This window comes from Achroia grisella, unplaced genomic scaffold (genome assembly GCF_030625045.1).
Source record: "Achroia grisella isolate CSIRO2021 unplaced genomic scaffold, CSIRO_AGI_Agris_v1 utg402, whole genome shotgun sequence".
In the NCBI taxonomy this organism is placed as follows: Eukaryota; Metazoa; Arthropoda; class Insecta; order Lepidoptera; family Pyralidae; genus Achroia; species Achroia grisella.
In genome coordinates this window covers 2,182,835-2,200,147 of record NW_026712841.1, presented here as the reverse complement: position 1 = coordinate 2,200,147, position 17,313 = coordinate 2,182,835, and the positions used below count along the sequence as shown (strand labels likewise).

The following is a 17,313-nucleotide window of genomic DNA, read 5'->3' as shown; positions in this document are numbered from 1 at the left end:
GGTGGTGGCAAGGAAAATTACCACTTTGAGAGATAGGCGCCGATTTAAATATTCTGTATTCTCTTATTTAAAAAATTGCTAGAGTTAGTTATGTTGACAAGAACAGTACTAGGTGTACCTATGTGCATATTTTGCATCACAAACTAGTTTTCAATACTATAAAAATTATGCCCCAATATTTTTTTTTTATAACACAGGGGACAAACGAGCATGCGGCTCACCTGATGGTAAGTGATTACCGCCGCCCATGAGCACCCGCAACACCAGGGCAATTGCAAGTACGTTGTCGGTCTTTTAAAAAGGAATAAGCTCTTTTCTTGAAGGTTTCAATGTCATTTCGGTTTGGAAATACCATTGCTGGAAGGTGATACCACAATGTGGTTGTGCGAGGCAAAAAGTTTCTAGAAAACCGCACTGTGGAAGACCGCCATTCATCCAGATGATCAGGATGGTATTTCAGTTTCTGGCGGGTGGTACAGTGGTAAAACTCAGCAGCTGGTATTAATCCGAACAATTCCTCAGAACACTCCCCGTGATATAGGCGGTAGAAAATGCACAGAGATGCAATATCACGCCGCAAATCCAATGGGTCGAGTCTGTCACATAGACGTTGATTACCAATGATTCTGGCTGCTCGGTTCTGAATGCGGTCAAATGGAAGTAGCTGGTATTGTGGTGCTCCCGCCCAGAGATGAGAACAGTATTCCATGTGCGGCCGGATCTGCGCCTTGTATAATTGCAAGCGATGGGCCGCCGTGAAATACCGTCTCACTCTACTGAGCACACTAAGCTTTTTTGAGGCTATTTTAGCCTTGTCCTCCAAATGACTGCAAAACTAAACGTCACTGGATATATCAACGCCAAGGACCTCGAGATTTGGCTTCACATCAAGGAGAGTCTTGAAACTGAGGAGATACGATAAATGGATTGTTTTTAGCGGTAAACGCGTAAACTTGTGTCTTCTTGGGGTTGAATTGAACACAATTTTCCTGACCCCAAACCGAAACTTGATAGAGTGAAGTTTCGATTTCGGACACAAGTTTGTTCCGGTACTCTATAACTTTTGCCCGCAACATATTAGCATGGCCGCTGTACAAGGCATCTCCGGTACTGTTATCCGCATAGCAATGAATGTTGTTGATTTGTAACATGTCATTGATATGCAGAAGGAATAGAGTCGGAGACAGCACACAGCCTTGTGGAACACCAGCATTCACAGAGTGTAGGTCGGAGCAAGCATCATCGACAACGATCTTGATGCTCCGATCAGCGACAAAGCTGGCGACCCATTTGCATAACTTCGCAGGCAACCCGAAAGACTAACAGATAGGGCCTCTCCCTTACTCTCAATAGCCTCTGCCCATCGATGTGTCAAATACATTAGAAGATCACCAGCTGAGCGACCCTGGCGAAGGCCATACTGACGATCAGAAATCAACTGGTTCACTTCTAGGTATCATAGCAGTTAACGGTTGATTGTCAACCGTCAACTCCATGGTCTTTGAGAATAAGGAGGTGATGGCTATAGGCCTATAGTTAGTTGGATCTGAGCGATCTCCCTTCTTAGGGATCGGATGAACCAAAGCCGTCTTCCAAAGTTTCGTGACTACACCTGTAGAGTAGCAGTACCGAAAAAGACGCGTTAGTACCGGAGCCAACTCAGGTGCACACGTCCTGACCACAATAGCAGGAATACCGTCAGGCCCACTCGACTTGGGGATTATCAAGGGAGAAAAGAGACTTACCAGCTTTTGGGTAAATTTTACCTCTGGCATAAAAGTCTCACACCGCGAGATGACCGGCGGTGATTGCTCCTTATCGTCCAGTGTCGAGTTGGATGCAAAAAGAGACCCAAGGAGATCGGCCTTCTCTTTAGCATGTTGGGCCAACGAGTTATCCTCTCTGCGCAGTGGTGGAAAAGATGGCTGACAGAAATTTCCCTGAGCAGCCATGGCAAGAGACCAAAAAGCCCGGGATCCAGATGGAAGACTGTTCAGTCTCCTACCAATTCTGCTGATGTGCTCCGACTTTGCTGTGGCTATAACTCTTTTGAAGGACCTGGAAGCGGAGTTATACTTCCTTTTATGGGCACTGGTATCTGAATCACTCGACTTCACAGCTGCAATCCAGGCACGGAAGCATTCCTGCTTATGGCGAGATATATGCAAAAAAACTTCGCATCTCATCCCAATCTGCCGACTTAAAATGCCAAACACGACGTCGACCAGTAGATCGCGGCAAAGAAGGACGTGTGACGCTCCGTATCAGACAATGATCAGAGGATCCCAGTGGGGTTTCCACAGAGATCTGATATCCGTCCGGATCAGAAATCAGCAGAAGGTCCAACAGTGAAGGTATATGGTCAACAACATCAGGAATTCCCGTAGGCAAGATGATTCAGCGTGATGGGCGTTAAAGTCACCTAGAATCACGACCATCAGCGGAGGGAATCTGTTGGAGCAAAAAATCTGTAGCTATTTGGACGTGTTCAATGAGTCAGTCAGTTTCGGTGTTACCGCTATGGGACCTGTATAAGCATGCATAGATGCGGGGGTGATCATCGCAATCTACACGCAACCATAAAATGGACAGGTCAGTACTTTCAAGTGTACCAAGACGGCGACAGCAAATATCCTCTCTGACATAAGCGCACACACCGGCCCGTGGAATAAAATGGTGTTCCAATTTATATCCAGGGTAGGTCAGGTACGAAATTTAATCGGGACAGGATATTTGCGTCTCCGTAAGGAAGAGCAAAGCCGGCCTCGCCGTCTCTAGGTGGTGGTGGACGGCGTTGAGATTGGAATGAATTCTCCTGATGTTGCAAAAACTGACTCTGAGCAAGGGAAATGCCGATGGAGATTTGCTCGGTTTCCTGTTGGCCAAATTGAGCGGAGTATTGCCCACCCCAGAATACGCAGGGCAGCCTGAGTGTGATATCTCAGGGTTGGATTCTCCAGTAACAGGGTTACTGGTACTACCCTGGGGTAAAAATCTCTTATATTCCGCAGCCATGGTATGTAAGAAAGGGGTAGGGGAAGGAAGTAGGAAAAGGATAGGAGGAGGGGGAGGGGCATCCGGAACTTACAGCTCACCATGCGAAACGCGATAACGCTTAACGCCAGTTTTCTGCCGAGGTGTGGTATTTCCCGGTTCGAGCGGCCCAATCCAGCTGAACAACCACGTGTGGTCGTACCGCTTTAAAAACTACCACCATCACTTCTACCAATTTTAACTATGTACAGGAATTTAATGAATTTATCCGGAAGTTTTCCTTAGATACAATATTAGTTTTGCTTCAAAGCATATCTTTACTATATACGAGCAAGAAAAAAGGAAAATACCTTCCTAAACCTAAGCGACCAGATCTAAACATAATTACGTCGCAAAGTTTGGAACTAATATATCGAACCGAGAACTCTATGAAGCAATCTCATGTTAGTGAACTAACCCACAGAGAACTATGTACTGAAGGACGTAGTATTGTAAATTAGATTACTTTGTTTTGTAATACAAAATTATATTAAAATACAAAATAAAATTACAAATATTGTTTTGTATTTTATTACTCAATTGTTAATTTACATACTACGCAATAATTTTGTACAAACTATTTTAGTAACGAAGTTTGTGTGTCTAAAAGGTATATAGCTTACCAAAGATTGGTCTGCATGGGGTACCCATACCATAGTCATACATAATTCAGTCGTCAAGCAGTTTGCTTTATAAGCTGTCTTATAGAATTAAATTAGACAGTGAAATAACAGGAAAATATGCGTTATATCTTAGTTCTTAAGAGTTCTATGTTTTATATCACGAGTATCATATGATAACATGATATTCGTAATACTGTCCATGTACTATATTTAGGCGATGGTTTTTGCTTACCACCAGGTGGGCTGTCAGCTTGTTTTCTATTCCTTTTCCATATTAAATTCAAATAGTCTGACTAATTAAATACAAAAAATGAGAAAATGACAGTGACAATAGTTAGATAATTTAATTTCCATAGGCAGGCATAAAAATCAGTCTGTATTTAATTTGTGATAGTGTATAAGCATGGAAGTGTCATTGAACGCCCGTGGCACATGGTTTCGAGAGCCACCCTCGACCCCGACAGGCCATTAAATAAGAGCAATATAAACTAACATGTACACTAGATGATTAAATGTTTGGCCTGACAAAAACATATTAACAATATTACGTTAAATGAAAGACTTTTAATACCGTATTATTTTTTATTTCTAAAGTTTCTATATATTATTTATACTAATTATCCCGAAACGATAGGATGTAATAATAAAATAAAAAATATATTAAATTAAAATTACACGCGAATAAACTTCGTTTACTGTTTTATTAAATGACTATGAAAGATTCAGTATCATTTCATGTACTACATATCGTCACATTTAAAATACATTGTTTCTGCAGAAATATCATAGAAATTACTAATCAATCCATCAAAATCAGAACAAATATCATTTATATGCCGTATGTACAGGTATAGATATATCTTTACCTTTATTTACTTGTATGTAATAATCTCATCAAATATGTAGGTATATATTGACTCGTTTATTTTATAAAAAATTAATCACAACAACCTAATAATGCCAAGTATTTATTTATAATGAAACTAATATTTATCAACCTACCAACCAAAGGCGTTAATAAACCAACATTATTACTTTACTTTCAAATATAATTTTGTTACAGTTGTTGTCACTTTTTCGAATTAGATTAATTTATTTTCCTCTTAGAAGTACAGTTAAACACATACCGACATACCGTTACCAACTTCTTTAAGTCTACAGAAACTTTGCACTACCGTTTGAGTGACATGTGTCGAGCGAAATTGAATCTATTTGTGTGTGCATTTTTCGTTCATTGAAATTCTTTAACACATTGCATAGCTAGCGATTCGAGTACATATAATATAATATCTCAGGGCAATTCACACAGCGCTATCTAGTCCCAAGCTAAGCAGAGCTTGTGTTATGGGTACTAGACAACTGATATAAATACATGGATACATTTTTTTTTATAAATAAATACATATTATACATAGAAAACACCCAGACCGATACAAACAATCATATTAATGAATACTAATGTTTGTATCGTGCGAGGAATCGAACCCACGACCATCAGAAGTAAAGCGGTGTGCTAAACCGCTAAACCACCGAGACTGTCTATATGATTTCAATAAAATCATCTTTCAAATAAAGCGTTAGTATTATATATTTACTATATGTTTAAAACTAGCCTTGCCCGCGGTTACACCCACATGAAATTTATGACCTATGTGTTATTCTGATGTCTAAGCTACATTAATATAATGTAAAGTTTTATTAGAAGTTAACACATTACTTTTTACGTAAAAAATAACAAACATCTATCCATCCAATATATAAATAAGGAGCTTAATTTTTAAATGGACTAAATAATTAACCTCTCATATATGAGTTATGACCGCCGTTGGGAATTTCCAAACCACAATTCACGAATTGCCATTGTGGTCAGACATTAGTGGCGTAGATCTTGGAGGGTTTGCAAGACTGTTTTAATAAATGAAATGAAAGCAATTCCAGAAATTAAATTAATTACATTAATAATTACATTAATACATACAATAAAAAAAAAACAGAAAAAAAAACCAAATTAAATTATATACAAATAATTATTATGATCTGTATTAATCGAAACCCCAAATAAAATATAAATAAAATTTTAATTATTTTAATATTGTTAGTTTTTACATTTACTTGCGTATGTATTTACTTTGAACATTAATCAGTTGCTACTCTAGATACTACACTGAGCAAAAACCTTTATAATAGATATAATAATCCCTATTTACAAATTAATCTTTGGCAAATTTTAAATAAAAAACTATTTTGTGTTCAATTTCAGAGAACAAACTATATAGATGATTATAAAAAAATAAACAATGTTTTACAACAATTCATCACAACAATATTTTTTTTAACTCTGACTCGCAACCCTAAATCACAAAGAGCGAGCATCGAATAATAATTAATCATTTCCTAATCATTACCCTTAGACACATCATGAACGCACCCCAATTACGTCCGCACTTCACGTCACGAACACACTCTTCAATAGGCTAAATTTGTGGCTAATTTAATAAAATAAATGATAATCTATTTTCAACAATCTCAAAACTCCTACTACTGGAAAAAAACTTCAATCAAACATCTCTTTGTCCTTTCTCTAGGGTATGTCTAAATCCTTTAATCAATTAATCCACATGTTTGTGACGAATTTTATAATTCAAAATTTACTCGGATATTAGATTTTCCTCGTCTCTTTAAATCGCAAATTCGATGTCTAAAGGTGTCTACTCAAAAATCACGATATGAATGGGTCCCCCTATAGATATAGGATAAATCCAGGATGACGTATCACAGTTTTTTAAGTTTAATTACTTTTTCCATTTTTGTAGATATATATGACTATTTCACCCTTTTGGATTACCGTAACAATAATCTAATATAATGAGTGATCATGCAGTCCATTATACTCGTACATACATATCTAAAAATCTCTAAGCATGTGAAAAAGCTTTAATTTCTATGTATATATGGTTTATAAGTTTAACCATAAAGTTTATAAGTTACGCTATGATATAATTATTGTTTTATCCTGGGAGTATGAGAATATCAATTCAATCTAAATATAGTTAGTACGCGGTTAACAATTTCTAATAAGCAGACATACAATGTTACTAATATTGTTAAATTTAAAAAATAGCAATATTATGACCTTTCAAATTAAAAATCAAGAAACCGATTCTAATTTAAAGTCTAGTTTCCTGGTTTTTGATTGATATTAAATTTGTATACAGATAATAAATTTATTATATTATCGTTTTGCTTTACTTACGTGTAATTACAGTTCTCCACACTGTATCAACAAGAAATAGTTCACAACTATCGAGCTATCAATCTAATTAGTTAGCGGATTTTGATTATACTTGTAATATAGTATATATTCATATTTACAACGCGCAGATAAAGTGAAGCGCTGTTCCGTGTAATCTCTTGATATGGGTGTTTACATGAACCTTTCACTATTAATTATCGTGTTTAATGTCCGTATCACGTCTAATTAATTTCTCATATGCCGTTCTCAATATATATTCTCTCATATATATATTCGTTAATATCATAGATATTTATAATAAAGTAGATAAGATTGAAGAGATTGATTAGATATTGTTGTTTGACAAACGCCCGTGGTTAACACAGGTCAAAAAATAGAGCGGGCACTCTAGGGCAAATATGATATCATTTTTATAAATAATTAATATTACTTACATTTTTTTAAATTGACTATTTCAATTATTATTTGCATAGCTAAAACAAAATAAGTAATACGAAGTCGAATCTAATATTGCATATGTAATTTTCAATTCAATAAAAAAATATGTAGTGGCATGTGTACTTCATATGAGATAGAAACAATAACGATACACAATGTAAAATTTTAATACTTTCGCTCAATAGAAGTTTCAAGTTTTTATATATGTAATCGTCAATTAATAACATTGCAGCTTAGTTGTTTCAGGTACTGATTTAACTTTGTACTCATATATGCACTTATCCTTATTGTATATAAACAAAAAGTTTTCTCAACCATTATTTCATATTGCATGTTACCAGTGCTTATCGCTTTTTTAATTAGTTTAAGTGGCATGCTACAGAATAATTATACTTGTTAAAAAATATATGTAGGATAATACTGGAAATCTCTACTTTTATTTTCAATAAGATATCTGAAGAGTAACTGAACTTTTAGTAAATCTAAAAGAAAGCGGTCAATATGTTGCAATATCTAATAATAACATACAGTTGTTATTCGATTGCACAAGGATTTTTGCGACTATTACTGGGAAAGAAAAACGTGATGTATACGTATAAATAGGTACAATGTTACTACAGTATTACTTTAAATAGTGCACGCTGCTAAAGAGGTTCATTCAACTAAATTTGCATAGATTGCGCCCCTTGCATATTTACACGCTACCGGAAATGTGATAGTAGATTTAGTGACGTAAGCTATGAATTAGTGCGAAATGTTGCAGGGTGGCGTGGTGCATTTGTTATGTTACGTGCCACAAGACATCGCCACGCCATCACACGGCACGAACCGTGCCACAAAGCCACCTAGCGATTAACACGCGATCACAACGCTCCACTTTACATAAAACACTCGTAAAATAACCGACATAAACATTTTATCTACCCTGGGAGAAAATGCAAATATCAACGAAAGCGTGAAACCGACAAAAATAGATCCTATGTACTAAAACGGCTTTGAATTCAATTTTATAGAATACAAGTGCGTTTCGAAAACGAAACTTCAACTATTCTTTACTTACGGTATTTTGTAATTAAATGTTACACACATTTACATTTTAAAATTTTGTCATCTATTTAGCTTTATTAAAGAATTATAATGTTATTGAATATCTGTTTTTAGTATTGTGGCTTAATCACACACAGTCGGTATGTGTTATAATTATTAATAATACAGAACATTTTAAAAATAAATTAGGTACCTAATACATTATTTATCAATACTATAATATGTACTTAAACTTTAGCTTGGTATGATTAGTCTACATATAATTATTAGGACCTTGTGAATACAAAGAAATAGAGTCCAGCGTCAAACAATTTGCCGATTCACAGAAATAACGCGGCACGTAGCTCGATACGGCACGGCGCGGCTCGTTGTACGTCTCCCCGCTACGACGTAGCGTGCTGTTACGATCTAAGAATTCGTAGAGCTATATTTAGCAAGTTATAAATATATTCACGGAATATTTTTAGAAATAATTTGACAAATGTTAGTACACACTAACAATTTTGTTGTCACAGTTAATCAGGTCAGTTACTAATTTTGGCAAACTTATGTGACTATTTTATTTGTATGCAAGTGTATTTTATAATATATTAAATACACTCGTATTTTAAAATATATATAAAAACAATAAAATATATGATACAATATATTATTGATACGTTAAGAAGTAAAACTAAGTTTAGAGATTAAATTCAGAATTACACCAAAGCACACTATTATCATCTGCTTCTTCCATAATCCATTTATTTGGTGTCGGCGTAATATGTTTTTCTCTTCCATTCCTCCTCTCCTGCTCCTCCTTCATATCCTCCACTATGTATAAAAATATACAAGTTTGGTAAATGTGTGGTACACATTTCACTTCACGTTTACAAGTGCATGTATGTATATATAATAAAATTTGTCACTACTTCTTTCCATTCTCTACACGGTTTGTCATCCACTGGTAGCGTGAAACATATAAACAAGAGCAGGAACTCTCAGTTTTAAATAACTAGATTTTATACAATATCGTCTGCTTGGGTATCTCTGTCTTACCTATTTCTGGCAGTAAACAGTTTTTTTGTAAGTTATGTTTCGATCCATGGCAATGAAACAATGTGGTACGCAGGCATATAATTGTAGTCATTCAGAAAAATATATATGAACTTCAGATAATTATGTGACGTCCATGGTTGGTTCCTGTAGACATATAGGCGACTTTTGCCAATTAGTGTTGGGACATCAGGTTATTCGTCATTCCAGTCATCTAAAAATACATTTCAAATTCCTATAGACTGTAAATATGTTATAGGTTATTTTGTAAATGAATACCAAGACAGTAATTTACTGTTATCCTGGCCTGATCTACATATGTATATCTAAAAGTGTATGGATGTCATTAGTGTTTCATTAAAATTAGTTATATTCCTATTACATAATACTTAGCACAACAACTAATCACACAGCAGAGAAACCAACAACGAATACAAGCAATAAATATCTATATTCAAAAATAGATTTAAGAATCGAGAGATAGGGCATAATATAAGTAAGCTCGGACGAGGTCGCAACTCCTTGGTGAAAAGCAATCTCTCGATAGAAAGTCTCGTGCCTTATCGCCATCGTAACCTGCGCAACACCGTCCTTATGTTTCGGTTAAACGACGCCTTGTCACAATAAGTACGCATGCCATTACCGTGCTCCACGAAATTTTCATAACTTGTAAGAAAAGTACAGACCTTCATAAGTAACGTTGGTATTGTTCGTAACATATAACTACTTGTTTTGTTTATCTATAAATTCTTTATTTACTTTAAAGTCTTAAAGGTGTTACAGTTGAATTATCGACATTATATAATTGAAACTATATTTAATCCTACTTATCGTATAATTCAATTTTCATGTATATGAAACATGCACGTATAATGATCGAAAAATCTTAGAATGATGGAGTGGTCGTTTACCGCGGTATTTCCTACTTGAATAGATAGGATACCTATCATATTAGAGTAAATTTAAATAATATACAATCTCATTCATATATTTCATTGACACATAAGGGTTTCTGGTGCATAACTACGGAATCCTATAAAAGCCAATCAATATCACGAAGGTAAAAGATGTAGGTAGGTAGATAAATTCTAATTCTTAGGAATTCTTTTGTGGCCGTGACCGGGATAACCCTAAATTGAGGATAAGGTTTATCACGCTAACTTGAGGGCTCCGAAGTTAAGGGCGGAAAATGTCTTTATCTTTGAAGAAGCTTAGCGGGAAAAGCTATTGGCATCCTTTTGAAAATATAATTTAAAACATTATATACTCTATGTACTCTAGTATCTGTAGATATTTATATATAGAGATATCTATTGTTTATCTAGATAAATATCCATTATATGGATTTCTTTCGCTCGCCAATTCTTTCTTAATTACACTAGAAGATTTTCGAATTCTGAATCCCCATGAAGGAATAAGAAATTAGATATCAGATTTCGATATTTTATCTTTTCATTGCCTATTATCAAGTTCAAGATTAAAAATAGCCAAAAAAAGACAGTAAAAGATTTCAATTCGACTTCTTTTCGTACAGAATTAGGTATAATATCATTTTAATATCATTCATTATAATATCATACAACTTTTTCAACAACTGTGAATCCATTTTGATGATTAGTTTTGCAATTAGTACGGTTAATCCCATAGTACCTAATTGCATTAACATTGAAATAATTAATGTGGTAAAAAAATATTCTTATTTTTATTTTATATTATATATACGCATTCCACGCGTATAATTTTCCTACCGAATATTCTGTATTTCTCGCGTATGATAGACACAAATAGAAAAAAACAATCGGATCATATAGGTATGTTGTACTATGAATAAATCTCATCAAGATACGAATAACTGGAAAGGAACGACATAAATATGTTTCCGGACCTTGTCTCACATCACTGTCTCCCAAAATAGAATATCAGGAAATATTATCGACTAACAAGTAGTCCATGGAGTGTAAAATAATGTAGGTCCATAGAAAAATGTAGGTAAGTATAAGTATTTTATTAACGTAATTACTCACGCTATTCGATAAATATCTATCCAATAAAGAGCGATAAGCTAATATCTTTCAAGTAGATTAAATTATACGATCAACTTATACATGTTGTAACTTCGACAAATGGAGACGAAAATATCCAATTATTTTAATTATTTGAAAATAACAACTAATAGGTAATTAAAACATAGTGATTTATAATTATTTTAATAATAATTTCGATATATATGTTTTAATTTGTAATGAATATAATTATAAAACAAAACCCAGTATAATTACTTATTTACTCCCTAGTAAACACTACAGAGATTATTTAAACTAGCTGTACCCGCGACTTCATCCGCATGGAATATAATTTTATTTGTCTGAAATAACAGAATTTTTAAAAATAGAAGTAGCCTAAATTACTCCTTATTACATCAAATACCTGCCAAAAAAGTCCCGTCAAATCGGTCCATCTATTTCAGAGATTAGCTGGAACAAACAGACAGACAGACAGACAAAAATTGTAATAAATGTTATTTTAATGTTTAGTCACAGATAACATAATATTACATAGTTTAGTGTATGTACCGTATTTGTATTCATATGCATGTAGAACAAAACGGTTGTTTTAATATTACAAACAGACTCTCCAATTTTATTTATATATATATAGATAACATTTATTCAAAAGAGCAACATACAAGTTTCCTGCTCATTCTTCTTGTGATGAGTCTCCATCCCGAATGAGTGGTAGATAAAAAAATATTAGTATTCAAAAGTGCTTGTATTGAGTTTATTTCAATATAGATTATTTATATTTCTTGTTAGTCAGTTAAAAATATTTAAATTTCAAATAGATACGTCAAGAGTTTGTAAACTATTGATTCTTTAAGTACGTATAGAGGCACGCGTCAGAAGTTTTCTTCGGTCTGATAAAGCGCCGACGCTTGGCATCCAAAATTGCTAAACGATCACACATACACAATCGAAGCAAATATAATAAGTAGTTCATCGACTCTACACACTCTACTACATGATCATTATTCGAATACGTGTAAGGCACTCGTAAGTTGCACGTGACAGGATAATAGATGTGAAAGAAAATTCTGTTAAGAGGACACTATCAGTCCGATGCTAAACTGTACTTAAAGTAAAATCTTTTGACTCCGTTATATTACAACTTTAACGTTTTTATCCTTGTAAACAAATCTAAAGTATACATTATATATCATATATGTAAAATACATACAGAATTTACGCAGTAATACCTCAGTTCCCATAATATGTATGTTGTATAATGTTTGTAGGACGTACCTTTCAGTTGGGCGCGTCTGTGCTGACAGAAACTAACGAGCTCCATTGTGACAAGACGTTAGTCCTGTGAGGCCAGATGAACTCTGCAACAGACAGACAATATTTTAGACAATGAAACGAGAGAACCATAACGAGTGGATAATATAGAAATCATTGTATAATTTTTTTGTGTCAGCATTGAGAACGTTTGGTCTACTTCCTCTGTCCATACATACTTTACTCCTACACTTTATATAAACTAGATGTTTGCCATGATAGGGTTATTTAAAAACTCTTGATATTTTGACGCAGATTACAAACGTATAAATATCAATGGCTTCTTTCACGTTCTAGGGAAATAACATACTTGTTTCATGAATTTCTTGTCGATTCAGGCCCAAGTCTATTAGGTGTTGAGCTTACAATATCTCATTTATAATATGTAATGCTAATTATAAACACTCGTAAAAAGTTTAAACACTATGTTTCGTTTCAATTCAAATTTTCACGAATTAATGTAAACAATGCCTAATATTAAACAGACGAGGAATGGGCTGTTAAATTATACACAGTCAATGCTCGTAGAAGTCACCTTGTGTTATATTATATGTAATCAATAGCATGTCTATTTATGTTATTAATAAAATTCTTGTATATTTTATACTCACACTGTATAAAAAATCGAATGTACCTTTTGTATATGTGTACATTCATGAAAGAAATACCCTTATTCCATTATTTAGGAACGGCTCAGTACATCCACTCTCACTCAGCCGTCGTTCTCGTATAGGGAGCACAATTTTTCTTATCGAATCCTACTTCACACAATCAATCCATCTTTTTTTGTATATCTCTTTTTGAATAAGCTACATTTGTATTAAAAAAAAACATTTTAATTATATTGGAATCGCCATGTGTACGTTAATGTATTTTTAAAAATAAGTCCTAATGTCTTTTATTTTTAGGAACACGAGAGAAAAATACAAGGTAATACTTGTATTTTTAACTTGTTCATTCATAATTAAATTGTTTTGTTCGCATAATCCGACGGTAGAGAAACGGCCAAATTATGGAGATACTAGCTGTACCTGCAGTTACACCTGCGTGAAATTTATAGCCTATATGTTATTCTGATGTATAAGCTATATTACTGTAAAGTTTCATCAAAATCCGTTCAGTAGATTGGAGCGTGTAAGAGTAACAAACATCCATCCATACTCACAAACTTTCGCGTTTATAATATTAATAATAATAAGAGATGTAGAATAGTTATGTGAAAAATGAAATCCAGCCACCGAAACTCAGTAATACAATCCGTATACATTCAAATTCAAATTCAAATTCAAAAATCATTTATTCATGTAGGACATTTTAGCCGCTTATGAACGTCAAATTTTTACATTATAATTTTATTTTTTTCCCTACCGTCCAGTTCGGTATATAGATCCAATTGAGAAGAACTGGCAAGAAACTCAATTGAATTACTTTTTTTTTTAAAGCCAGTTTATTTACAATGTATATTTATATAGGTGTCTATGTCTAACATTAAATGAAAATTCAGTGCATGAACAACTATTGCCATGCACACTCGTCAATCAAGTAATCGTTTAGTGAGTAATAGGCTTTGCTCAGTAAATATGATTTAACAGATGTTTTGAATTTATTTAAGGGTAATTCCAACATATCCTTTGGTATCTTATTGTAAATTTTTATACCTATTCCCATAAAAGACCTATTAACTTTTTCTAAACGATACTTGGGGACAGCAAGTTTGTCTTTAAATCTTGTATTAATATTATGAATATTGCTATTTTTTGGAAATAAGTCAAGATTTTTATGAACATATAGGATATTTGAATATATAAATTGAGAAGCAACGGTGAGAATATTTGCCTCTTTGAATTTCTCTCTTAATGAGTCACGACTCTTCATACAGTAGATCGCTCGAACGGCACGTTTTTGTAATATGAATATATTTTTAATATCTGCCGCTTTTCCCCATAGTAATATTCCATAAGAGAGTAAACTATGAAAATAACTAAAATAGACTAATCTAGCAGTATCAGTATCAGTGTACTGTCTAACCTTACGCACGGCAAAAGCTGCTGAACTTAGTTTTGCTGCAAGGCTTTGAATTTGTGCACCCCATTGTGTTTTATTATCTAGTGTGATTCCTAGAAAGACAGTAGATTCTATATATTCGAGAGATTCGTCATTTAATTTAATATTGCAATTAGTATTAAAACTTTTAGACAGAGAGAAATTAACACATTTTGTTTTTTTAGCGTTTAACATAAGATTGTTAGTTGTAAACCAGTGCAGGAGACGCCGTAAAGCACTATTTACATCGTCATAATTATTAGTCATTCTATTAACTTTAAAAATCAATGAAGTATCGTCTGCAAATAACACTATGCCGCATCTATCCTGCATGGCATATGGGAGATCATTAATGTAAACTAGGAATAAAAATGGACCGAGAATAGATCCTTGAGGTACACCCATTTGCACAAGTGACCCGTCAGACGTAGCATTACATCATCAATACTTGCTACCATGGTCATATCAATTCCGCCAGCCGATTTTTACCTGACAGCTTAAACAGATAAACAGACATACTTACGATTTTTGTCAAGTGACGACTTTGTTTTATTTAGAAATTGTTCTTATTTTATGCAGTCTAAAAATATAAAATAAACATTTATTCATGTTTTGTATACCCCTGCATAATCAAAAATTACGAATTATTAACTAACCGAGCAAGGAAGGGCGGTCTCGGTCTTGCCTCTTCCGTTCTCAGTTCACGCAACATGGCCAAACTTCCGGTGCTGAAAATTTATTTCCTAAGTAATTCACAAGGGATTATTATGAATTACTTACAAAGGTTTGTAACTGCAGTTAATTCTCAGCAATTATTTTTGTTTTTCTTGCAAATGGTTGCTGCAAAAACAATCCCTCGTTTCGTAATATTGTAACCTACTAAGTTGTGTCAATGAATATGTGTGTGAACAAACGAGTTCGCGTCTGATGGTATACCTATATGATAAAATAATCCTGAATAATGTTTAGATATATATGTCTAAATATTATTCAGGATTATTTTATCATATATATATGTATATTTATGTTTGTTATTGTCAATTCTTATGTTTACTTTGTTAGTAGTAGTTTAGAACTTAACGTGCTATCATCATCGTCGATCTCTTATTGTATTAATTTACTAATAAAGGCTATAACAGAATAGCATAGAGGGTGGACTCACTGCCCCCTCTGAGTTATAGACCGTTTTGTCTCCTTCATTACTTTTAAATTTTATTTTTGTATCGGCAGCAATTGTATTAGTTTTTATTTGAAACAAATAAAGATGATTACTATTATTATTACTAAATTCTTAAGGGATGATAAAGCATACTGTGTTACTTTATGACAATAAAACTAAGTTATATGTACTGGCAAGGCAATATAACTAATTAAGATGAATTTATAAAGAAACTCTGAAGTTTATTACAAAGTATAAATTAATTAAATACTAAGTACCCAACATGCCACTTATTTTATTGATCTGCTATCATCTAATTCTGAACTTTACGAATAAACTACGAAAATATGATAAGCCACTCATTTTATTGTCCTGTTTTTCATCTAATTCTGTACTTTTCGAATACATCATTCGAGAAATACGAATCAGAGAATAATAGATTTATCTATATCACGAGGGTAGCCAGAGACAGTGGAATACCAAACACCTCAACTGTTGCTCCATATTTCTGTTGTTTCCTTTACATTCATCATTTTGTTAACCAATAAAATGTATATTCTTTAGGTGTTATTTCACATCACTCGTACATTTCTACCTTTGTGACAAAATATGTATGACTATGCACGGTAATTTATGTCACACTTTAGCTATGAACCCCAGAACCTAGAAATGGGTAGCAGATAAACAACCACTCTTCCAAATGGATCATTTAATATTTCATGACCCGAGACGTAGACAACTGGGACCTTCGCATACTTATGCATACAGCAAGTAAATGTAATTTTTAAGAAGGCATACTTTACGAAGATACAAGTTAAGCCTAATTTGCGTATTTCTTTACGTTTTTTTTCATCACGATTTGGGTTATTTTAGAATAAACTACCTATACAATGTCAAATATATAAGATGCCAAAGTGCAATTAAGTACATGTCTATTAAATATTTGTTCTGCACTTTAGATAGTGACGTAAGAATCAATGGAAATCAAAATATTGTCATATCCTATTTTACCCCTTTGAGAAAAATATTTTTATAACACCGAATTAAGTATTAAAATCAAAACCAATATATATATTATCTATACATATACATGTCTATTTTATCATAGTTAATATGTAAATTCGCTAAAACGATCTATGTTTAAAATTTCAAGTACACAACCAAAGGTGTTTTAGTTATGGGATGCTAGATCGGTCAATCGATCTTTAAAATTACAAATATTTTCACTGAACAAATAATCACTACGTTTTTCACAGAATAATAGCAAATATCGTATTCAGTTGTATCTGCAGGTTTTCAACTGCTCTGATAATAACGTATCCCATTATATACATATAAGTACAGCTT

General features: G+C 33.5%; 1 protein-coding gene and 1 long non-coding RNA gene across 5 annotated transcripts in view; one reads left to right on the top strand and one right to left on the bottom strand.

Annotated features, from left to right (window-relative positions):
- The window catches only part of LOC131844312 (uncharacterized), a 138,728-nt gene that overhangs the window by 75,870 nt on the left and 45,545 nt on the right, over positions 1–17,313 (top strand). The gene's annotated exons all lie outside the window — the stretch shown is intronic.
- Positions 1–17,313, bottom strand: part of LOC131844319 (uncharacterized) — a 79,840-nt gene that overhangs the window by 44,405 nt on the left and 18,122 nt on the right. For both annotated transcript variants that reach the window (XR_009357579.1, XR_009357580.1), the window contains exon 2: positions 12,729–12,811. This is a non-coding gene — a long non-coding RNA (uncharacterized LOC131844319). The remainder of the gene's footprint in view (positions 1–12,728; positions 12,812–17,313) is intronic.